Source organism: Zootoca vivipara, chromosome 2, assembly GCF_965207765.1.
Source record: "Zootoca vivipara chromosome 2, rZooViv2.hap1.1, whole genome shotgun sequence".
NCBI classification, from domain to species: Eukaryota; Metazoa; Chordata; class Lepidosauria; order Squamata; family Lacertidae; genus Zootoca; species Zootoca vivipara.
The window spans coordinates 73,126,422-73,151,562 of NC_142584.1; the positions used below are offsets into that span (position 1 = coordinate 73,126,422).

The 25,141-nt window shown below is 43.0% G+C and overlaps 1 non-coding gene across 1 annotated transcript; it reads left to right on the forward strand.

Moving 5' to 3' along the window:
- Positions 1 to 10,124: 10,124 nt before the first annotated feature.
- On the forward strand, positions 10,125 to 10,230 carry LOC118081630 (U6 spliceosomal RNA). Its single transcript, XR_004692098.2, has one exon. It is a non-coding gene; the product is annotated as a U6 spliceosomal RNA (small nuclear RNA).
- The last annotated feature ends 14,911 nt before the right edge of the window (positions 10,231 to 25,141 follow it).

Genomic DNA, 25,141 nt, shown 5'->3' on the forward strand with positions numbered 1-25,141 from the left:
GGAGTGCCTGGCGTGCTATGGTCCATGGGGTCAAAAAGAGTCGGACACGACTAAACGACTAAACAACAACATCACCAGACAGGTAGCTAACATAACAGCAGGGAGAGATAACCAAGATGGAATCAAGGGCCAGGAGTATAATGTTAATTCAGTTAAGAGCTAGAAGGTGACTGGGAAGAACTACTGGCAATCTCAGGTGTGTGATTTTATCATCTTTAAAGGCTCTTAATTAAGTCACTTCCTGCCTTCTTCTGCTGAAGAGTCACACAAAATTGATATCTGTCAGTCACACAGCACAGGCCTCAGAAAGCAACTTGCATCTTCTGAGGAGCAAGAGGGCATGGCCCCAGTTTTGACAGGTTCCCTGAGCCCAGCTACACCAGATTCTGAGCAGAGGCTATCAGGTGGCTTTCCTAGGCACATAGTTGTCAAGTGCTCCCTTTTTAAAAGGGAAATTCCCTTAAGCTGAATAGGCTTCCTCGCGAGAAAAGGGAAAACTTGACAGCTATGCCTAGGCAGGATCTAGACACATCAAAAAAGCGTTTCAGGAAACACGTGTTGTAAACCTCAAAGTGGGAAGTCACGTTGGCGAAAGACAGAACTCCACAGCGCCATCTGGTGTCACAGTGTTATAATGCATTTAAAACGCTTTTTATTTACTAATGTAGCTTGAGTCCCTAATCGAGGCCTGGTGCTGCATTCAAGGGCTGTGGTGTTGATGGTAAAAGCAGGGAGCCCAAACTCTGTGCCCTGGCAACTTAACACCATTCCTTCTCCAATGAGCCCTAGATGAGCTAGCAGAGAGCACCCAAACAGCAAAGAATCTGGCATCTAGCCCAGGGCTTCATTTTGGGGAGAATACTGCTGAGGAATCAATAGTCAGTTCCAGGAAAAGGTCTGGAATATTCGTAAGACAAGGTCTCTGAGCATATTCAGGGTGCATTTCCCGCATCACTGAACATGAGCAATCTACCCTCGCTCAATTGCACAGGTAGCTTACACTGATACGACTGCCCTGTTGCTCAAAGTTCAGACCAGTATTCAGGACTAGATAGTACCTGCTTTACTTTCACTGCTGATTTCATCCACAAACTTCATCATGGCTGCATATACACACTATTCATTTAAGGCACACACATCCCTCAGGAATTCTGGGAACTGTAGTTTGTTAAGGGTGATGAGGGGGGCAAGCTACAGTTTCCAGGATTCCTTGAGGGGAAATGTCCAAATGTCTTTAAATCTGCTTTAAATGGTGTGTACACAGCCAGTGTGTGTAATGCTGAACCCAAAACGCTATGGAAAAATGCTTGTTTGTTGCCATCATTAATTCCTTAGTGATGACTGGGAGCCTTTTAGGAACAATCAGGTTCATTTCTATCTGGAAACTGAATGCCTATCTGTACATACTGAGCTTATTAAGCTTTTATCCTCAGGGAACACAGTCATTATGCTTGTGAAACATTGCTCATATTCTCCCCCCCCCCCAAATCTTAAGGCAATATTGCGGATATAGAATAAGACGCTGAAGGGGAGGGGGGAAGAGAGAGCCCTGCATCTCACACTTTTCTTTCAAATGTCAAAGCAGATAGACGGCAGAAAGCTAAAAATCTGCAGGAGCTCACTGATCCTTGATATTGCTGCTATTCCAAATGCTATTCAGATTAATTCTTTCCAACTTCAGTGTTGCCAGTTATGTACATGTTCCTTGCTCTAGTTGCCCTGAGTTAGCTCTTCGATCATTCTCCAACGAAGGACAGTTGCAAGGGCTGTACACTACATACTGCATACTGAAATGGTGCACCAGTAAGTTTTCAAATTTTTTAAAGTGAATGGAATGTGCAAAGCTAGATGTTCTCATTAAATGAACTACTCACGGAATTATTCTGGAACTTGCCTGTCGCTTGTGTCACATGAGTTAACTTGGAAAAATTGCATGCTTGATAAATAACATCTTAGAAAACAGAATACTTACTGTAATACCGAAACACCAGGCTATTAACGAAAAGAAGTAGCAATAAGGAGTAAAATATTTTAACACATCATCAGAGGAAGGCATAATCTCAGTGCAGGTTTGCACAAATGTATGTATTTGACTAGGATATGTGATTTACAGTGCAATTATAACCATGGGTTGAATCAAATCCTAGTTCTACTCTGAAATTAATGGACCTAAGTTAGTTATGCCCATTACCTTCAGTGGGTCAACTTTGATTAGGACAAACATTAAATACAATCTCATGTTTATGGCTATCTCAGGATAATTATTTTCAGTGGGTAGACATTAGTTGGATACAACCTAGAGCAGGGGTCAGCAACCTTTTTCAGCTGTGGGCCAATCCACTGTCCCTCAGACCTTGTTGGGGGCCGGACTATATTTGGGAAAAAAACAATAAATGAATTCCTATGCCCCACAAATAACCCAGAGATTCATTTTAAATAAAAGCAAACATTCTACTCATGTAAAAACATGCTGATTCCCGGACCGTCTGTGGGCCGGATTTAGAAGGTGATTGGGCCGGATCCGGCCCCCGGGCCTTAGTTTGCCTACCCATTACCTAGAGAGCTTTGCTGCTCCGCCCCCCCCCCCCTAGAGAAATGTAGGCATCAAGTTGTCTGCCTGGTACAAGGGAAGGAAGCCTCAGTCTGGGCATATAACTGAGTACAATTTAAGTAACTCTTACCTGTGCTACTGGAATTCTGGTCTATCAATAAACGAAGAGGAGGATAATAATTTAAAAGTAAGTGCGGTGGGAGTTGAAAGGGTAGGGAACAAAGGAACTAATGCACTCTAGTTACAGAGGGCAATGATTTAGCAACTGTTCATGCTGTCTGCAGAATGTGCAAGAAAGGACAGTCAGCATCCTGTGAGCCCTGACCATGCTTAGTCTTTGTTGGACTGTGCTGTGCTGCCTCCTCCCCTTAGCATTTTCTCCCAATATATGCATTTTTTGTGAACGATTTTGCCTTATATGCATGCAATTCCCCCATAGATTATACATTTTTGTACATTTTCACTACTATACCCATTCCTGTGCAACCTACGTATTTTATGTGTGCATTTTTGGTTGCAGAACTGCATCACGACATTTGTAGACATGAAAGGTTGAAGGATGACTTCAGTTTGTGTATTTGGTCGGTTTGCATTAAAATGCAACCCAAACCAATTTTTTTCCCCTATCCCTAACTGCCACATGACTTTTAGTACTTTAAACCTAAAGGTATTAAAGATATATAAACAAGAGCTCTTTCCTAGACAGCTTCATTTTCAAATTACTTCTGGGAAACACACCAGGCATTTTGTTTCGACATGATATTCTAAATACTTGTTGCAGTTACAGTTTGCTGGAAGTATATTGTTATTTCCTGGGAATAGTACAGTCAGCAAGGCAAACCCCAGGCAATCAAATAGATGGATATAAGTAGAGAAAGCTGCTAAAATATGAAATAAAAGCATCAGGTAGTCTTTTGTCAAGTGAAGTGCATAGCTTTCCAATGTTCAGCCCTTCAACAACTAGATTTAACTTTTTTTTTTTTAAGTTAACTCGAATAAACAGTTTTTCTTAGCTTTCGGAAACAGGTCTTTTTACATCAATTACCTTCCATGCCTAGCCAGATGTATTTTTAGAGTGAATCAATAGAGTAAAGATTAGGCAAATGCTGTGTTGTGCACATTAGAAAGTGTGATTTTAAAAATAAAATGAAACTAGACAGCCTTATTTGTAAAACTTGGTTCCTTCCAACCAGCTGAATAAGATACACAGGCTGACTGAGCTGTAAGGATGTACTTCACACAGGTGGTGTTGTGGTCTAAACCACTGAGCCTCTTGGGCTTGCTGATTGGTACATGGGGCCTTCTCGGTAGTGGCACCCACCCTGTGGAATGCCCTCCCACTAGAGGTCAAAGAGAACCTCTAGTGGGGTGGCATGCCAGAGTGAGCTCCTGTTGCTCTGTCCCAGCTTCTGCCAGTCTAGAGAACTCTAGTGGGGTGGCATGCCAGAGTGAGCTCCTGTTGCTCTGTCCCAGCTTCTGCCAGTCTAGCAGTTCGAAAGCATGCCAGTGCAAGTAGATAAATAGGTACCACTGCGGCGCAAAAGTAAACAACGTTTTCTGGTTTCCATCAGGGTGTTCTGTTGTGCCAGAAGCTGTTTAGTCATGCTGGCCACATGACATGGAAAGCTGTCTGTGGACAAATGCCAGCTCCCTCGGCCTGAAAGCAAGATGAGTGCCGCAATCCCATAGTCGCCTTTGACTGGACTTAACTGCCCAGGGGTCCTTTACCTTTTTACCTTGCTTCACCATACTGACCTTCATCTGTAACCATAGGAGTTCAGCTGATGAATTTATGGAAGATATTGAACTAGTTTGATCCTGATTCAGGGTGTGAGCATGGGCTTGTTTGAGCAGCACCTCTCCTGCACCTTATGGGAGGCTGCTTCTGGGGCCCATTTCAAGTTACCAGAGGGACAGTGAAATGTTTTTCCAACATAATTTTCTCCCTTTTCCAGCACTGGATTTAACTCAGGTTTCTGCTTGAGGTGCACTGCAGCCATTAGAACAGAGTGACAAGACTTAATAAGTTTCAAAAGGTTTGCCCTCCTGTGTCCTTGACTGGCTTCAACTGATGGTTAATATTTTAAATGAAAGAAATAGGTAGTACTTACCTCATGCTCACATAAGGTGCTTAACTGTTTATCTTGACAGTGGGGCTTAGATGCTTTGTCAGCCAGGACTCTTCTCACACTGCCCTTAACATAGGAAGATATACATTTATGGAAGGACTGGAAAATAATAAGTCCACCACTTCCATCACCTTGACATGGACGTATGCAGGAAACAGCTGAGCATGAGAGGGTCTGGGTGCCCCTTTGTTGTTTAGTCGTTTAGTCGTGTCCGACTCTTCATCACCCCATGGTCCAGAGCACGCCAGGCACTCCTGTCTTCCATTGCCTCCTGCAGTTTGGTCAAACTCATGTCAAACACTGTCCAACCATCTCATCCTCTGTGCCCTCAATCTTTCCCCTCTGTGCCCTCAATCTTTCCCAGCAACAGGGTCTTTTCCAGGGAGTCTTCTCTTCTCGTGAGGTGGCCAAAGTATTGGAGCCTTAGATTCAGGATCTGTCCTTCCAGTGAGCACTCAGGGCTGATTTCCTTCAGAATGGATAGGCTTGATCTTCTTGCAGTCCATGGGACTCTCAAGAGTCTCCTCCAGCACCATAATTCAAGAGCATCAATTCTTCAGCGATCAGCCTTCTTTATGGTCCAGCTCTCACTTCCATACATCGCTACTGGGAAAACCATAGCTTTAAATATATGAACCTTTGTTGGCAAGGTGGATGCCCATAGTCTGCTCTAATCCATCACCTGTGTCCTGTTTAATAGGCAAGGATCATTGCTTACTGGGAGAACAGCCTCAGGTTCGACCACAAGTACGGTATCTCTAGGTAGAGGTGAGAATGACTCCTGTCTGAAATCCAGGAGACCTGCTTCCAACCATTGTAGGCAGATGGACCAGTGGTCTGACTCATTTCAAAGCAATTTCCTACGCTGATTATGCAAACTGTAGTGTGATAAAGCTTTGTTTTCAAACTGGTGGCTCACGCATGCATGGAGAATGGAATTACAACAGCATCACAGCTAATGAATCACAGATTCTTAGTCTGCAGGTGTCCAGAAACAGATTGGAGTAACTGGCAACTGAACAAGGAGATCTCTATTTCAATTAAAATATATTATCAAGAGAGCTGTTTGGAATAGATGCATTGCTGGGTTCCAGAACGGATTTTTGGAGAAAATTTTGTATTTCTTTGCAAACAGCAACGACTCTCTTGATGATTTTCTGATTGCGAAAACTGCATCTACAGTTGGCGAAATAAGTAAATATTTAAATATATATATCACAGATTGTAAATAAAATAAAATAATTATTACAGTACAATCCTATACTTTTATAACCAGCAACAGGTCCCAAGTAGAGGTTAGCCTCACTGAACTCAACAGGGCTTACGTTTGAATAGACATGTGTAAGACTATGCTGTCAGTCAAGCATTAACCTCAGGCCATGAACTGATTCAAACAAATCTCACTGAACTGATACAGTCCTCATGTGAGAACTGTATCCTCTTGTTTGTTACATGGGGATTGTTTTGATTCAGTGAACAGAGGCATCTTACAGGGGGGGAACCCGTTAAGTTCCAAGGAAACTGTACAACGTTGCAGCTAATTATGGATTGGAAAAAAAATATAACTATGCTGACAATTCATTGGGTAAATTATGAGATCAATTTCAACATAAATCCAACAAGACAGTTTACTGACACCTTAGTGATTTTCACTTTTCGCAAAAATTATTTCAGTTGAAAACTCATTTTCTGCCCACATAATCCTGAGGAATGAAACATTTTGCTAATATTGGGGAGTTTTGTGGTTTCTTTCTTTCTTTCTTTCTAATATTGTGGGATAGGGAGTATGTAATGACCTGGATGTTGTGAGTTCATCCCCAGCCAGCATGGCTAAAGGTCAGGGATGGAGGGAATTGCAATCCAGAAACATTTGGCGGGTCACAGGTCCTTATCTCTGCTGCTGCAGCCCAAGATGTACAAAGGATCATCCTGTGAACTTATTACTGATATATTTTGATTTATTAGAACACAACATAAAACATGAGCCTGTTGGATCAGACCAATGGCATCCTGTTCTCATAGTGGCCAGCTGGACGCTTATGGGAAGCCTGCAAGCTGGACATGAGAGCAACAGTACTCTCCCCACTTGTGATTCTAAGCAGCTGGAGATTGAACAGAGCCATTGTCCTCCATGAGTTTGTCTGATCTCTTTTAAAGCCATCCAATTTGGTCACCATCACTGCCTACTGTAGGAGAGAGTTCCATAGTTTAATTGTGTGCTATTAGAAATCACGGGGAGGAGTGATTTATTTGGATGAACTAAATACTTTGTCACTGTCCTTTGTGTGTGGTACTCAGGTATATATATGAGAGCCATACATCGTCGTCGCCGTTTAGTCGTTTAGTCGTGTCTGACTCTTCGTGACCCCATGGACCATAGCACGCCAGGCACTCCTGTCTTGCACTGCCTCCCGCAGTTTGGTTAAACTCATGTTCGTAGCTTCGAGAACACTGTCCAACCATCTTGTCCTCTGTCGTCCCCTTCTAGTGCCCTCAATCTTTCCCAACATCAGGGTCTTTTCCAAGGATTCTTCTCTTCTCATGAGGTGGCCAAAGTATTGGAGCCTCAGCTTCACGATCTGTCCTTCCAGGGAGCACTCAGGGCTGATTTCCTTAAGAATGGATAGGTTTGATCTTCTTGCAGTCCATGGGACTCTCAAGAGTCTCCTCCAGCACCATAATTCAAAAGCATCAATTCTTCGGCGATCAGCCTTCTTTATGGTCCAGCTCTCACTTCCATACATCACTACTGGGAAAACCATAGCTTTAACTATACGGACCTTTGTCGGCAAGGTGATGTCTCTGCTTTTTAAGATGCTGTCTAGGTTTGTCATTGCTTTTCTCCCAAGAAGCAGGCGTCTTTTAATTTCGTGACTGCTGTCACCATCTGCAGTGATCAAGGAGCCCAAGAAAGTAAAATCTCTCACTGCCTCCATTTCTTCCCCTTCTATTTGCCAGGAGGTGATGGGACCAGTGGCCATGATCTTGGTTTTTTTGATGTTGAGCTTCAGACCATATTTTGCGCTCTCCTCTTTCACCCTCATTAAAAGATTCTTTAATTCCTCCTCGCTTTCTGCCATCAAGGTTGTGTCATCTGCATATCTGAGGTTGTTGATATTTCTTCCGGCAATCTTAATTCCGGTTTGGGATTCATCTAGTCCAGCCTTTCGCATGATGAATTCTGCATATAAGTTAAATAAGCAGGGAGACAATATACAACCTTGTCGTACTCCTTTCCCAATTTTGAACCAATCAGTTGTTCCATATCCAGTTCTAACTGTAGCTTCTTGTCCCACATAGAGATTTCTCAGGAGACAGATGAGGTGATCAGGCACTCCCATTTCTTTAAGAACTTGCCAAAGTTTGCTGTGGTCGACACAGTCAAAGGCTTTTGCATAGTCAATGAAGCAGAAGTAGACGTTTTTCTGGAACTCTCTAGCTTTCTCCATAATCCAGCGCATGTTTGCTATTTGGTCTCTGGTTCCTCTGCCCTTTCGAAATCCAGCTTGCACTTCTGGGAGTTCTCGGTCCACATACTGCCTAAGCCTGCCTTGTAGAATTTTAAGCATAACCTTGCTAGCGTGTGAAATGAGCGCAATTGTGCGGTAGTTGCAGCATTCTTTGGCACTGCCCTTCTTTGGAATTGGGATGTAGAGTGATCTTCTCCAATCCTCTGGCCATTGCTGAGTTTTCCAAACTTGCTGGCATATTGGGTTTAGCACCTTAACAGCATCATCTTTTAAAATTTTAAAAGAGCCATGCAAGGCAGGCTTAACTTAATCTGCCTGTTTTGCAACAATTGTAACAGGAAAACTAAATGTTTGAAGGGTCTGTGAAACAGTGGCAAATGCAGATAAGACATGTTTCCAGATCTCTCTGTGGCAAGTGTGACTGCAGTCCCTTTCTTCTGGTTCTTCATTATGTTTTGTTGGTAATTCTAATCTGAAACAAATCTTCAGTACAGTCATACCTTCAGGTTGAGTACTTTCAGGTTAAGTACTCCTCAGACCCAGAAATGTTTACTTCCGGGTTCCGCCACGCACGCATCCACAGAAGCGATCTTCGCGCATGCGCAGAAGTGCTCTACCGGCCCTTCGCACACGCACGCTATCGCCGCTCGGGTTAAGTACTTTTCAGGGTGCGAATGGCACCCCGGAACCAATTAAGTACTTAACCCGAGGTACCACTGTAAATGTTAATTTTTTTCATCTACAATACTGTCTTATTTATTTTATAGTACAGTACGTTGATTATTGCCTTCATTTTATGGATCAATGGTCTTTTTAGTATTAATTCATGTTAAATTGCTGTTTTAGGGGGTGTTTTTCATCGCCTGGAATGGATTAATCCACTTTCCATTACTTTCAATGGGAAAGTTCACTTCAGGTTAAGTACGCTTCAGGTTAAGTACAGACTTTTGGAACCAATTAAGTACTTAACCTGTGGTACCACTGTACCTGCGCTAACTATATTTGCACATGCATCTAACCTGTCATTCTTGTCCACATGGATAACATTATTATATACAGTAGTTCAGTCCCTAGGTGGCACTGGACTTAGTTGATTCTGGGAGGAGTCAGGAGTTTCCTGGTGCTAGTCTGTTCTTGCTGGAGAGTTAATAATTTTTTTTGTCTAACTTCCTGATCCTGGCTATTGTGTCCTGTATGCCTTCCAAGACATTGTATCTTTCTCCCCTTCCCTCTCCTACTGCTGAAATTTGGATGGTAAATTCTTTAGGGCAGTGACATACCTCTTTTGCTTATGCTATTCATTAGTAATAGTGGTAATTATAATAATCTGGTATCCGACCCAGTTTCAGCCCCACTGTGAAACCTTCAGTTCGACTGTCTAAATGCCATTCAGCTGAGATGGATTTGCAACCAATTTCCCCTTGAAATGTAATTGTGATTTACATGAAGTGTGTCATTACCTGAGGATCATGATGGAGGGCTGCCCAGTCTCACTCCAAGAAATCTCCCTCAATAATGTTACAAAAATACAGCTCTTATTGAAATAGCTATTAATGCCCAGAGCTGTGTTGAATGTCTATGAATTGCCCAATTACTAGAGATGGATGTGGTTTGCAGTGTTGCACATGGATATAAATGCATTGATCTTTCCCCCAAAGTTATTAAAGCCAGGAGGGATTGCAAACACTCCTGCTGCACAGTTCCATAATGCACCTTATTGATTCTATGAATTCACAGTAACTCAGCACTTGTTTTCACAGATGTCTGGTATCAACAGCAAATGCTGTTTTCAATGTATTTTTATTTGTTAAAATGCTTTAAAGGAGAGCTGAAAGCACATAGGCATTCCTAAATTTTCCCATGGCAGCATCTTCCAGGTAATAAAGGTAAACCAAAGCTTCTGCTGAGAAGAATAAAGGCAGCCCAGAGGATAGCATGCCTTATCCACAAATACATTCAAAAGTCCAGCAAAATGTGCTCGCTTTGGCAGTGCATATACTAAAATTGGAACGATACACAGAAGATTAGCATGGCCCCTGTGCAAAAGTCCAGCAAAATGTATGGGTTGTATGCAACCTCTATTTTTCTGTTTCTCTGCTCTAGGTCTTTGCAAGAAGTTGGGCTGTTTAAATACTGCTTGAGGAGCATTGAAAAGTTCTGGATGATTTTGTTGTTCAAACCATAGCTGCCAAGTTTTCCCTTTTCTCGTGAGGAAGCCTATTCAGCATAATGGAAAATCCCTTAAAAAAAGGGATAACTTGGCAGCTATGGTTCAAACAGAGCAGCAGAGGTTTTTTTTTTTTAACTAACTAACTAACTAACTAACTAACTAACTAACTAACTAACTAACTAACCACAGTTGAAGAAACCTATGTAATATTGTTAACCTCTCTTGCAAGTCTGAGTTCATTCTGAGCCTTGGCCCACTGAACCTTTCCCCTGCAACTACTAGCTGCTTGTGTATACTCTTCCTTTGTGATTTTGCCTTTCTTCCATTTCGTGAACATGCCTTTTTTGAATCTCAGCTCATCTGTCACTCTTTATGCAGCCACACCGGTTTCTTTAGATACCTTCCAACTTTTCTTTCTTGTTGGAATTGTCTGCCTTTTTGCATTCAGAATTTTATCTTTAAGAAAGTCCCATCCATCTTGGACTCCCTTCTCTTTGAGTATTTCTGACCAAGGGATCTCACCCCACCCAGTAGTTCCTTAAGCTTTTTGAAAACAGCTTTCTTATTGTCCAGAGTGCATGTCTGACTACACACTGACAGGAAGGAAACAGAACAAGAAATACTGAGGAAAGGGATGTCTTAGACAAATCCTAGCTGGAATAAGAAAATTGGTAGAGACTGTTGAATACATATCCGTGTGCTCTGAGTAGCCGCCAAATTCCAAAGAGTTCAAACAATTCTGGATTCTTTCCTCTAAATCTTATTTTTTTTGAAAACTTGAAAGACATTGATTTTGTATTGAACTTGCATTAATATTTATATCTACTTCCTCAGACACGCCTGTCATTGTACACTGGAGAGGTGAAGTCAGCATCTACTCAGTTTGCCACATCTTTTTCAAGGGGGAAGGCATTTGGGTAAATAAGCTCAGAAGTCACCATGGTACATGCACAAAAAATGTGAGCATTCAAGTTCCCTCATACAAATTCCTGCTACGTGGAACTAAGTAAAACTTACCTCATGCAGACCTCCTTATCTCAGAAACAAATTGTGGATGCAATACTAACAAATATTTTTTTAAAAAAACAACCTTTGAGGCGCATCAGCTTGATGTCTGCCTCCATTCAGATAAGTGCTGCATCATTAGAACTTAATTCTATTTGAAGAAACGTTAGCATTCTAAACCCTTTGGCAAGAAACCTTCCTTTTGGGGGACTGTCTGCCTCCACCCTTTTGCATGTGCTCATTCAGTATCGGTTTTATATCTCACTCTCCATGCTCTACACCGAGAAAATCCTTTAGGCATCTTGCAATTAGCATTTATTAGTCACATTGGCTCATTCAGAAAATTTACAATCCAGGGCTAATTTCACACGAGTTCATAAAGGAGCAGATCAATTTCAGAGAGTCTAAAATAAAGTAGAGCTACCACATTCAATTGACAGGGTCGGGAAATAAATGACCCCGCTTTTACTTGATGAGACTCATAACAGGTTTTAAAAGAGTGTGCCATGTTGCCTATCCTGCTAATGATCATTAAGCTCTCCATTCATGAGACTTGCTAGTCCTACAAATGAATTTGACTGTCAGAAGTAACAATTTGTTCAAGGAAACTCAAAAGTGACCCAAAAGACACCATGAGGTGGATCGTTGTCCTCACTCCTCAGAATGAAGGCACAAGGCAGAAACGTGGCTTTCAGAAAAGTTAGCAATTGCATTAAGTAATGAAGTCCCCACTTTCCTACACGAGGCTCAGTATTTTCCTCAGCCAAGCCCTTTCCCCAGCTATCCACCTTTTAGGTCAGCTGAAGGGATACCTATATATAGTCCCCGGTTTCCTGGTGTTTGCCATGGCCCTAAGAGCTAGCCAGCAACATGAGGTTGACTGGAGCTCTTTCCATCATCTCAAAGATGCCTCTGAGTGCTCACCATATCAGACTGTCCTATCCTGCCCCCTGCCCACAATAGCCATCATTTGCAAATGAGAGGATATTAAGAAAGCCAGCCCACCAGATCAGTTTACCTGCCCCATTCCGTTATATGGAATGGGTGGGAAAAGGGACAACCACGGGCCAATTGTGGAACTGCCCCCAAAGTTCTTAGCCTCAGCCCCTGAGAGGGCAGCTACCTAACCCCCCCCCCCCATTGCTAGATTGGGATGGGTGGGCAGAATCCTGTGCTGCAGGAAAGAGCTGTGAGGTGGCAGCACTGGAATGTTTTAAAGCTGTGAAGTTAAAAGTGATGAGGAGAACAGGCAGAATTTGATAATAAAGAGTATTACTACTTAAGACTGCTGCTACTATCACTTGGAGCTAAGCCCAGCCACCTAGAGGCAAGAATGAGTCTATAGCAGGCATAGGCAACCTTGGCCCTCCAGATGTTTCGGAACTACAATTCGCATCATCCCTGACCATTGGTCCTGTTAGCTAGGGATCATGGGAGTTGTAGTCCCAAAACATCTGGAGGGCCGAGGTTGCCTATGCCTGGTCTATAGGATAGGAGGTGCCTGCCATCTACAGGTAGGAATGTGTAGGTGCATGCAATACATACACAGAAAATATGGCATCTCTGCATCCAACATTGGGCAATGTAGTTCAAATCTCCGGGTGGGATATGGACAAACAAACAGGACAACTGTCACAATACCTGCCTCCCCGCTACTTGCAGGCATCCTAGGGAAATCTGACTGCCCTGCCACCTGAGACAGAATGCTGAAGTTAGCTGAATGTTTCCATCTCATCCAGCAAAGCATTTTTTTTTTACACTGCAAAGGACAACCCCTTCCTCAGATTGCACATTATTTCCCTCAAAGAATTCTGGGCACTGTAGTTTACCCCTCACATACTTCCTACACACACACACACACACACACACACACACACACACACACACAAAGACACACACACACCTGAATTTTGTGATGGCGTGTGGGCTTTGAATGTGCTTTAAAGCCATAGTGTGGGTGCAACCCTAATCTCATGCAGAGGGTGGCAAGCTGTACTGGCCCTACTGCCATTCCTTTTTGCAGGTAAAACAGGAAAGGCCAACTTAGGGCATGAATTTGACAACACCCAGCCAAAGCCCTTGGGGCATCCCTAAAGTTAACAAGCACACATCACTGAAAGGAGAAAGGAGAGGGGAAAATAATAACACTGACTTCCGTTTACTGCCATGTCAGGGAACAAGTGGGCCTCCGGAAGTTATTGGACTACTGTACAGTTCCCGTCACCCCTGACTATTGTCCATGCTGGCAGGAGCTGATGGGAGTTGGAGTTCAACACAACAGATAGACGGCAACAAGTTCCCCATCCCTGGGACTCCTGTACCAGAGAACTGCTCTGGTACTTCTGTCTGTAGCAGCACAACTAGGTATGTATCGTTACACGGGTCTCAAGGGAAGTACTTAATTTAAAGCTTTCAAACTTGATTCTTTCTCTGGCAGAAAGAATACTTTAGTGCATGTTATATTATGGCAGCTCTAGAATGCTCACGTGTCCTGTACCGTTAACTGAAGAAAGTGGGTATGTATCTCATGACAGATTGGTTATCATCTTATATATATAAAAATGTAAACTGGGCATGTTTGCGTGTCTCCACTTTTTACCAAAACTGCACACTATTGGTGACATCACAAAAGACCACAGCAACCACCTGAATATGGGCCTTTTACAGAAAACAACAGCAATGCCCAGCATTGCCCAGCCGGGAGAACCAGCTAGGCCACAGGGGTTTGCGAGGGGGAGAGATAGAGGGGTTGGGGTGACGGGTGCCGTCATGTGGAAGGAAGATGACGTCACACAGCATGGGGAACAGAGAGAGGGGTGTCGTGCTGTCATGTGACTGGGGTGAGGAACGAGGGCACTGACTGGAGGAGGGCCCTGCCTTTGGGGAGGATGAATGTGTTGGGGCGGGGTGGGGGGATTTCACTGAACACTATTGGTTGGGGGAGTCAGGGTTGGGACGGGACGGAATTTTAAACAACACACATATTGGGGGGAATGATTGTATGCAAAATGAAGGGGGACTCTGAAGGTTAGGGGCCACCTAGTAATAAATATAATCACACCTAATTCTTATGCACTAAGGAAGCTTTGATCTACCTTCTTCTTGTTGTTATTCTAAAAAAAAAAGATGCTTACCTGCACACACCTAGAGAAGGGATCAACTCATTCTTCGCCTTCCCTTATTTTATCACCCACCCACCCCTAAAATACATTAAGCACTTTACAAGATGCTAAGTATTTTACAAGATGCTAAGTGCTTGACAGCCCTTGCAGAGTGATTACTTGTTATTGACTTATCATATCCTCCAGAGGCAGCTGGCTCCACATATCTCAGCTATGATCATATGAAGCAAATTGCAAACTTATTTCGCAGCTACAAGGAGCTCTCTTGGCAGGCTAGATGATAAAGCAAAGAGCGCCAGGACTTGGATTCCTATATAGATCAGGCCTTTAAAAATGCTGGCATCTCCTGGTAACGTCTGCCGATGTTTCTGCAATAGCAGTGCTATTTTATTTGTGCTATAATATATACAAAATCTATTTGCCTGGCGCTCCATGCTTCTTTGTTCAATTATTTGCATACCTGTTTGTACAAAGCACTAAAATGCTACTATATAAACACTTAGTATGTAGGAGGATCAAGTTCTCATCTTTGTTTTCAAAACCAGAGTTGCATTTTGAAATATAAACCTGGAATGAAATGCAAGGTGTTATTACCTATGTAAATATTTAAACGGAATGGTTCTGTTTAATTGATCTTCACACTTCCTTTTGCTTACCGAATAGACAAAAAGTTACATTTTCAAAAGCACCTGAAATCCCATTTTCAAAACTAGCCATGTAAATTATTGAAAAGCTGAGTATAGTCACAGAATTTAGTCAGTCCCATTATACTGTCAACCAAACATGTGGCTTCATTGCGTTTTCCAGGTTCCACATGGCACCTTCCCTGGCGACAATTGGGCAGGGGAGATTCTGCTTTAAATTCTTGTTACATTTACATTATTTAGCATGCAAAGTAAAGCACACATTTTTACATGCATATACTAATGAGAGTGGTTTTCAGGGTCTGCAATTTCCCAAAAATAATTGGATCCATCAACCGTCAGATAAACAGAGTAGAAAAAAGACAACAGGAAAGAGACATTTTCTTGGCTCCAGAACCCTGACTTCTCACACCATTTATTAGCCACATTCCAAAACACCAATAGGATCAGCTGGATTGCCATCAAGGAATCTGTTCCAACTCTTATGTGGAGTCCCCTTAGACAAGCAACAATTGCACTGAGCAATTGCCCAGTAGGAAGACCGAGGATTCACCTGAAGGACCGGCAGGTGTGATGATGACTGCAAAAGACAAGATGCCTAAAGACATTTTTATCTGTCGGAAAGTGTCCCTTATGGTACAGTTCTACAGACAATTGTGCTCACTGTTTCTGATTTGATTTGTTGGTTTTTAAGGATTGTTTTGTGATAGTTATGGGATTTTGTTATTTTTGCTGAGGAAGGGTGGCCCATAAATCTATCAGGTAAATAAATTTCAGTATGCACAGGGCAACCAGTTGCACATCTAGTGGTTGGGTATGGGGCTGGATTTGACCTCAGGCAACTCAGGACGCAACATCTACAAGAAGTGTGTGTGTGTGTAAGCTGGAAAAAACCTAAGGTGGTTCTGAGGTCTGGAAAGAAAAAAATTCCCGGTCTCAAGGAAGCCAGAGTTCTGGCTTCTAAAGGCTAACAGCAGGCTTCCTCAACCTCGGCGCTCCAGATGTTTTGAGATTCCCAATTCCCATCATCCCTGACCACTGGTCCTGCTAGCTAGGGATCATGGGAGTTGTAGGCCAAAAACATCTGGAGGGCCGAGGTTGAGGAAGCCTGGCTTACAGGGTTGGCAATAAATTGGGAGCCAGTGGCGGGGTAATTATTAGAGTATCCGACGAGGACCTTGGTGACCAGGGTTCAAATCCCCACTAAGTCATGAAGTTCACTAGTTAAACTTGGCCCAGTCTCTCTCTCTCTCTCAGCCTAACCAACTTCAGAGGGTTGTTGTGAAGATAAAATGGAGCCTAAGCTACCTCACAGGGTTGTGAGGACAAAATGGAGGTTAGGGAACCTTGTACACTGCTTGAGCTTCTTGGAGGAAGCGCATATATATGATTTATTTTAAAAAAATTCCATGTAATATACACGTACCAAGGAAACTGTGCACTCTTTAAATCTGAGTGTGTGTCTTTCACCTGTTTTCCTTTCAGGATTTGTGCAACAAATTCTACCTTTATCTCTTCATTATAAATTGTCACTGTCAGGAATTTCCCTCTTACTGAAATCAAATCACATCAGACTTCATTCTAGTGTTCAAATGGTTAGCCTCCAGGCATAGTATTTTTCAGCAATGGATTTCAATTAACTTTGCATTTAAAAAAAACCCACCCAAAATGCGTGATGTGAGCAAAGGAAGACTTTTTCAAAAAGCTCCCATTTTATTTAAACCAACTCTTTGTTTAATCTGTATAGGAGAGAAAGGAAGCACAACCAGCAGCTGGCAATTAACAAAACGAATCAGCTTTGCTAGAGCTCAGACTCTTCTTTCCCAGGTGTTTGCAGCCTGGCACCAATATCCCTTCATTTGGCTGGTGCCGACCATGATCATGCCCAGAAGTAGAAAAGAGCTGAGCATACACTGAAGCAGAGATGGTTCTGTATTTGAAAATGGAATAAAGAATAGGAATTATATTTTCCATTTACGTCCATTGATATTTAGAATGCAGGCAGTCCTTCCACTCACGTTGCCCAACAACTGGTATTCAGAAGTATGCTGTCTTTGACAGTGGAGAAAGAACAAGGCCATCAGGCTTAGCAGCCACCAATGTAATGTAAATTATGTAAAGACTAGCCTTAGCTTCAGTTTTCTATGCTTACCAGGCTAACAATCCTTTTGTGTGGTGGAGGGGAAGACATTTTACGGTTTCCTTCATCTCTCTTACGCACAGAATGTGTGAGGCAGATGCTCCACTGGGCAACAGAGTTCCCCAAACTTGGGTCTCCAGCTGTTTCTGGACTACAACTCCCCTCATCCCTAGCTAGCAGAACCAGTGGTCAGGAATGATGGGAATTGTAGTCCAAAACAGCTGGAAACTCAAGTTTGTGAAACCCTGGTCTAGAAGAATGCAAGCCCATATGTGCACAGAAGGAGCATGTGTTTGGATGATGTCCTCCCAAGAACCTATACACAAATGGGCCACCACCGCTGAGAAGGTCGTCGGTGTATCACTCAATGGACTAAGACAGGCATGGCCCTCTAGATGTTTTGGGACTACAACTCCCACCATCCCTAGCTAACAGGACCAGTGATCAGGGATGATGGGAATTGTAGTCCCAAAACTTGTGGCGGGCCAAGTTTGGCCATGCCTGGACTAAGAGGATCAGGACCAGGTCTCATGTATCTAACTGCTTTTTGCATATATATATATATTTAAATCTCTCTGGCAAGCATGCCGAAGTACAGGTGGTGAATTAGAAACATAGGCAGCTGCTTTACACCAAGTCAGAATATTGGTTTGTTTAGCTCAGTGCTGTACACAAGGGCTGAGGCTGATGAGGTTTGGAGTCCAAATACATCTGAAGGGACATCCCTTAAGGTTCCTTGCTCCTGGACTATACAAACTGGCAGCAGCTCTTTGGGATTATGACATGAGGTTTCCCCAGCCTTACCTGGAGATGTCAGGGATTGAAAATGTTAAACTCTCCATACAAAGCAGGTCTGCTGGGTCTTCCTCTTAGCTTCATTTCACTGGTTCCAATGGCCTACTCACGGTACTCTAAGTATGGCTAATGACAGATGTAACAATAATATAATGTATTGCCAGCATGTCAAGCGAGGAAGAGAGAGGTGGGCAACAGAACCAGAAGCAATTTAGCAGGTATGTCCAGAGAGGTAGCCTTGTCAGTCTGTTGCAGTCTTGTGCCGCCTTTCAAAACTAACAAGTTCGTGCATCTGACAAAGGGGGTTGTGGTTCATGAACCCTTACGACACAATACAGTTTGTTAGGTTTTTTTGGGTGCTCTTTTGTTGCTACAAGCCGCTGTTGTCCGTTGTCAATGGAGGGGTGTTTCAAAAGCGGTGAAATGTTAGCGTTACTCATATATCAGTCTGAAGCATATTGTAAAAAGCTTTTCTTGCCTTTTTGAGGATGGGAAAGGTGATAGAGTATTATATCAATACCAGTATCTTTCTTCACAGGAATGAGATGCTGGAGTCGCTTTTATATGACAACAAAGAGGAATGTCAACGCCGAGGGCAGAGGTCACAGGATCCAACACTGAAATTTGCCATGTCGGAGGGCACCCAGGCGACATGAATTTATTTAGCTCAAGAGGGCAGATTTTCCAGAAGGACCTTCATATGTTGTGACAAGTGCCTGTGGCTTGTTTCATATTTCCCTGAATAAATTCTGTGACAAAAGGAAGGGAGAAGGGCGAGGAAAGAGAGTTTTTGACAGGCATACTGATCAGTCAAAATTACCCTCGCTTGCAGCGGCTGCCGGGGTTTCTGGTTGGGAAGGAGACTTTTGATCAATCCCTTTGTCAGGTTGCACAAGATGGCAATAAGGTGCAAGCAACATCTGTTCCCACACATCACCTCCCCAAAGACCTTGCTTTAAAATGAATTTTGAGATGTGTCAGCTTTGGCTTTCGCTTTGCTCACAGACAAGATGCAACTGTTTAGAGAAAAGATCCTCTCTTTTTCTCTCTCTCTTTTTAAAAAGGCTACTTTCTGCTCCCCTTTAGTCTGTAAAACAAGGCATTTCACAGAACAGAGAGAGACTGAAATCAATCCAACCCAAGGACCCTATTTATGCTGCAAGTATCAGTCTTTTAAAACAAAGGACTGATTTAAAGGAGAGAGCACCTACAGGGCCATCCCACTGCCACTGCCGTGCCCTGTTGTTTAATGAATCTTTCACTTTCTATACCCTTTCAAATAAAATAGTACTTTCCAAGACTGTATTCCCTTCTCCAGTGCTAAAGTGGACATCTCCCTTAAAAAAAACACACCCCAAAAATGTGATGATGTTTTACCTTTGCAGCCCTGCCCATTGCATGGGCAGAACACAACACCTTTCAGAGTTTGGATTATTTAAGGGACTACAGTCATACCTTGGTTTAAGTACGCTTCGGTTTGAGGACTTTCAGTTTAAGTACTCTGCGGACCCATCTGGAACGGATTAATCCCCTTTCCGTTACTTTCAATGGGAAAGTTCGCTTCAGGTTAAGCATGCTTCAGGTTAAGTACAGACTTCCAGAACCAATTACACTAATACTCGGGTTAAGTATGCTTCGGGTTTAGTACTTTCAGTTCAAGTACTCCACGGACCCATCTGGAACTGATTAATCCACTTTCCATGACTTTCAATGGGAAAGTTCGCTTCAGGTTAAGTACACTTCAGGTTAAGTACAGACTTCCGGAACCAATTGTGTACTTAAACCGAAGTGCCACTGTACTCTGGTCCATGGAGTCACGAAGAGTTGGACATGACTAAACGACTAAACAAAAACCCAAAAAACCCTCTCTATTGTTCTTTCTGCATGTTATATGGTACCACTGATGACAGACAAGGGCTAGTGCTAGTAAGTTGTTAAAATTATAATTTATTTTATTTCATCATCTGTAAAGGACTTAACAGATGGGCCTGAGCATTGTCAGACAAACTGTCATGTAGTATACAAATAAAACAAAAACGTGTTGTTGTTTTTTCAGAAAATGCATGACTCCCAGCCAGAAATAGCCCTCAATCTGTTTTGAGTTTCCTTGGTTATAAAGATTGGCATTAGCTTTTTTTTCATGCCGGCAGCACCCAACTATGCTGTGTTCAGAAATCAGAACAGCATATATTGTATTTCTGCATCTATCTTTAGGAAAGTGAAATGAGCACAGCTAAGTAAAATTATCACAGAACTACGGTAAATATCTGAGACGAGTTAAAGAAGAGCTTTCTTTTAAATGTTCATCCAGTCAAAAGCTACATTTGGAAACTTGGATACCAAATTTTTGATTACAAACGTGCAAACGTTAATTTTGAGGTGGAATCGAAATCGGAATAGTGAATTCTGAAAATGTGCTGAATTGTATAGTATCAAACATTTCATTTCATATCTATTTGCTACTTCTGGACTGTAGATAAATACTGAAATAGTCAATGCTTCAGAATTTTACATTTTTCCATGTTTGATGCCTATGTCTTAACCATAGCTGCCAAGTTTTCTCTTTTCTCGCGAGGAAGCCTATTCAGCATAAGGGAAAATCCCTGTAAAAAAGGGATAACTTGGCAGCTATGGTCTTAACTGGTTAAGCTATTGCCACCATAACAGGTAAGGACACATTCTTGAAACGCATCAAAGCTAAGCCCCTTGAGGGTATCTTTGGCCATCTGGAGCAAAGCTTTACAAAATACTTCATCTAGGAAGAGTGAAGAGCAGCTGAGCTATCTAAGCATTTCATGATCAGACACTTCAGAGTGTGTCTTGCAGCGCGATCTTGCAGCGCCTCAACTCTACTTTCTTTGACTTTTGCTGGTGCTTCCAGCCACTTTAAATGTCTTCCAAGGTCACTGCTTTGTCTCTGCATCATCAGCTATGACACCTTGCTTTGCAAACAGTACATTTCTCAACTGCTACTCATTAACATCCAGAGGCAAGCTGTCAGACATAAAAATATTCTTTCCCCAGTATTTCTTGCTGTAGGCTTGTATGCCACTTAAATTCCACGCAGCTAATGTCTTCTGACTCAACAAGGCAAGCTGGTGCCGCACAATGAAAGAAAGCGAGGAGGAAGAGAAAATAGCTTCTTTGGCTTTTATTTCATGGTAACCCTCCCCTCAAAAGGGAGAATATCTTAATTGATAGTGAAGGTTAGTAGTGTGAATTGCAAATCACTGGAAGGAGTTGGGTAGCTGCCCTAACTCAGATTTATGCATCTGATTATTTTGAACCTTGAGTAATGACAACTTTTAACCCAGCATGAATTGATATAAGAATAGAGGATCAGTCCACTTTTTCCTTTTTCAACTGCCCTGAATAAATTTAAATTTTGCTGATCCCAACTTCCCCTGCAACTCCCACCCCAATCTCAGCATATGCTGAGAAGCGTAAGAACAGCACTTTAAATGATCAAGTGTTGAGCAAGATAATGTTTAATGCCAGTGATTTCTTTACTTCCTGGCCTTTACAGCTATAGATGTAGATGGATGGAGGAAATCAGAAGGCTCTTGATCACAACCTCAGAAATTCAGGTGATACTAGGTTATATGCCATGCTCCCAGGGCCGTCTTTAGCATATGTGCCGCTGGGGTGCAAAGATCCATCCAGTGCCCCCAAATTAACTTTTATGGCTTTTTTTTTTGGTATGGGGGAAGCCAAAGTTGTTGACCTTCTCTTAGGGGGGAAAATCACTCACCTGTAACAACAGTGCAGTGGAAAAAACTGGTTTTTGTTTCCTGACTCGTCAGGAATATTTGATGCTACGGAGTAACAGAGCGACCCGTGTGTGTGTGTGTGTGTGTGTGTGTGTGTGTGGACTTTCGCTCCATTGCTTTTCACTGCCGCCGATCGAGAGGGACCAGTATACAGTAGGTATACATTTGGCGGCCCCCAGAATTCAGCACCCGGGTGCCCCGCACCCCTTGCACCCCTGGGTAAAGTCGGCCCTGAATGCTCCACATGTGGTCCAACAGGACTTCTATTTCCTCTCCTCCCTGGTCTCTGCCCCCTGGGTGGTCTTCCTATCCCTCTGGACCTGCTTTTGTGGGCCTGTGGAGGGCTAGAGGGGACAAGACAGGAAGAGGAAGATCCATTGCGTGCACTGAGGTAAACTGCACCAGCAGTTTCATGTTGTGACTGCATGGTGAGAGATGTATTGTGGCGTGGGGTGTGTAGTGAGAGTCCTGGTCCTGCCTCCTTTCCCTCTAGCGTTGCTGCCAACCAAGCATGCAAAAAATAAACCACTTAGAGCTAATGGATGAGTAAGTAGTATATAAATTCTGTTAATTTTTATTTTTTAATAAAACAACAACGAATCAAACAAATTTGGCCTTAATTCTGCTATAACCCAGGTTGGGATCTGAACCTGTATTGTGGGTTTCCCATCATTGTACCTTGCCTCATGTGGGAATGGGGAACCTATGCCCCTTAGTCCAGATATGGGCCAACTGTTGCTGTCCTGAAGGCGTTGGACTTAATCCTCCCATCATCCTTGACTACTGGCCATGCTGGCTGGGGCTGGTGCATCTTTATAGCTGAAGGACCTCAGTTTCTCCAACCCAGATGTAGTGAGATAGCAGCATGTGTGCTGTCACGGATCCCTTTATTGCTAGCAAAAGGTTCCCTCACAGACGTCTATCACACCCGAAGCAAGATTTGAACATTTATGGCATGGTAGACATGCCTCCTTCCAAGCAAGCTGCCTGTCCAGTAAAAGAGATAACCGGGAGGGTAGGGGGGTGATCATTTATTTAGCAGCTGCTGAATTTGCTGTGGTTCCTGTGGTGTCCTTGTATCTATTGGTGACACACACACACACACACCTGCATGCATGTGGCAGGATATAATAAGGGCTTGTTGTGGGGCCATTTAGATTAGCTCGGTCCCAGCCTGACATGTGCGTTTTATTGGCATGCTACTCCAGCATGGTTAACATAGACTCTGGCAGAGTGGCTACATTCTCCGTTTTGCATTTCTGGGGTTTCCTTCCTAACTTTTCTTCAGGGAGTAAACAAGATCCTACCCTGATGTTAACACCATTGTTAGTAGGCCAATGACACAGCTGCGGGTAGCTGGATGACTCTGTTGATGCAAGTAAGCTGCTCTAGCAAGATACTGGCCACCATCTGCATGCACTTTCTGCATTCTCCAAAACTGTTTTGACTTCATTCTGCTCTCAGTTGCTTCATTCTGCGCTGCACAACGCTTCAGTGGTACCTCGGGTTAAGAACTTAATTCATTCTGGAGGTCTGTTCTTAACCTGAAACTGTTCTTAACCTGAGGTACCACTTTAGCTAATGGGGCCTCCCGCTGCCGCTGTGCAACCGCCGCACGATTTCTGTTCTCATCCTGAGGTGAAGTTCTCAACCTGAGGTACTATTTCTGGGTTAGTGGAGTCTGTAGCCTGACGCGTCTGTAACCCGAGGTACCACTGTACAGAGTTCATGTCAACAGGGTAGCAAATCAGTATTCCCATTTCCAGATGGGGAGAAAAGCATCTGAAGAAATGAGGAAAACACTGGACCATAAGGTGGGGTCGCAATGTGAGGTCTGACATAGGCAGGTTCACCTACTCACTACAGTTTTATGTGACTATTTACTTTGGCATGCAAAAAATTTAAAATAATGGTTGCCATAGTAACTGCTACAACACTTGATCCTTAAGCTACCTCCACCATACAGAGCACCTCTTTATAGAAGCCATTGACTAATATGCTTTGTGAACTTCCTCACTCTGACAACGTTTCAAAGGTGGAGGCAAACTGAGAGAATTCCACTGTGGCCATTTCAGAGAGTCGCACACATTTGAAATTGGATTTAAGGAGGAATCTGAAAATTCACTTTGACAACAGTTGAACTCTCTCATGTAGCTGCAAAAAGCTGCCGAGAGACAGAAAATGCAAACTACCAAGGGCCTTTCCAAATGACCAAAAATAATTAGTGTTACATTATCTAGCATATGGTCTGAGCAACAATAGTAATGTGATAGCTGATTAAGTTGTAAAAAGGGATGGAATTTTGTGAAAGGCTTGATGTCAAGCTTATCTACACTGATTATTTTTTCCTCATTCCTGTCTTGCTCCTTGATCTCAACAATGGTGTTTTTTTTAACAATATCTCACACATCAAACACATTGTTTTTGACATTATTATATGTCAGGATAGTGGGGGGTCCCCAAGTCTTTTTTTAAAAACCCCTCTAAATGTAGACTGCCACTACCTGCTGAGGCTAAAGGACCAAGAGGAGTCCAATTTGGGAAATTAGACTCAAGAAAGCCCCAGGAGATGAGAGGCCCCACAGCAGCTCTCTCTCCTGAAGTCCCTCACTTGAGAAGAGAAGGGGAAATCCTGAAAGGGTAGCTTCCGTGAACCAAGATGGTCCAAAACACTGAGAATAAAATCAAGGCAGTTTCCAATATAGCTTCCATCGATAAGCAGCTAGATTTGTTAAACTAGCAAATGAGCAGCAATACAAACATCCTGTAATCCAATACAGATATAATTATTTAAAAAAATAAACCAAATTATAATTTCAGGAGTATTTGAATCGCAGCACACATGCCAAGAAAATAAGAAAAGGCTAGTTTAGGATGAAATGCTTTCCCACCAACTCTCTGGCCCCCCAGAGAGACATTGGCTTGACAAGACTGGTCCTTGAACATAGCTCAGCAAAATCGGATAAAGACAAAAGAGCCATCAATAAGTCACTGTGGTGGCACCTTCAAGGGGCTAGCGGCCAGCGGGGGGCAAACGATGTATGAGGTAGAGATATTTCATACCTTTCTGCCCAGAGACAGCATAACCTGCTTCCCAAGCAATCCCAGGGCAGGGTTGCTAGAACTTTCCAGAAACTAGTGAGGAGACGCAGTCCCATGACAGGCCCAGCAGCAAGATGTTGTTATATTGGCCTAGGAATGTATGCTGACCTTGGAGACACAAGTTTAGGTCTGTAAATCCCAGGCAGCTAGCAGCTACTAGGGAAGAAGTCGTATTCTCAGGTGCTCTGGAGTTACCCTGAAATCTTAGCCACCAATGAACCAAAGTTTGCTCCAACTCCCCAA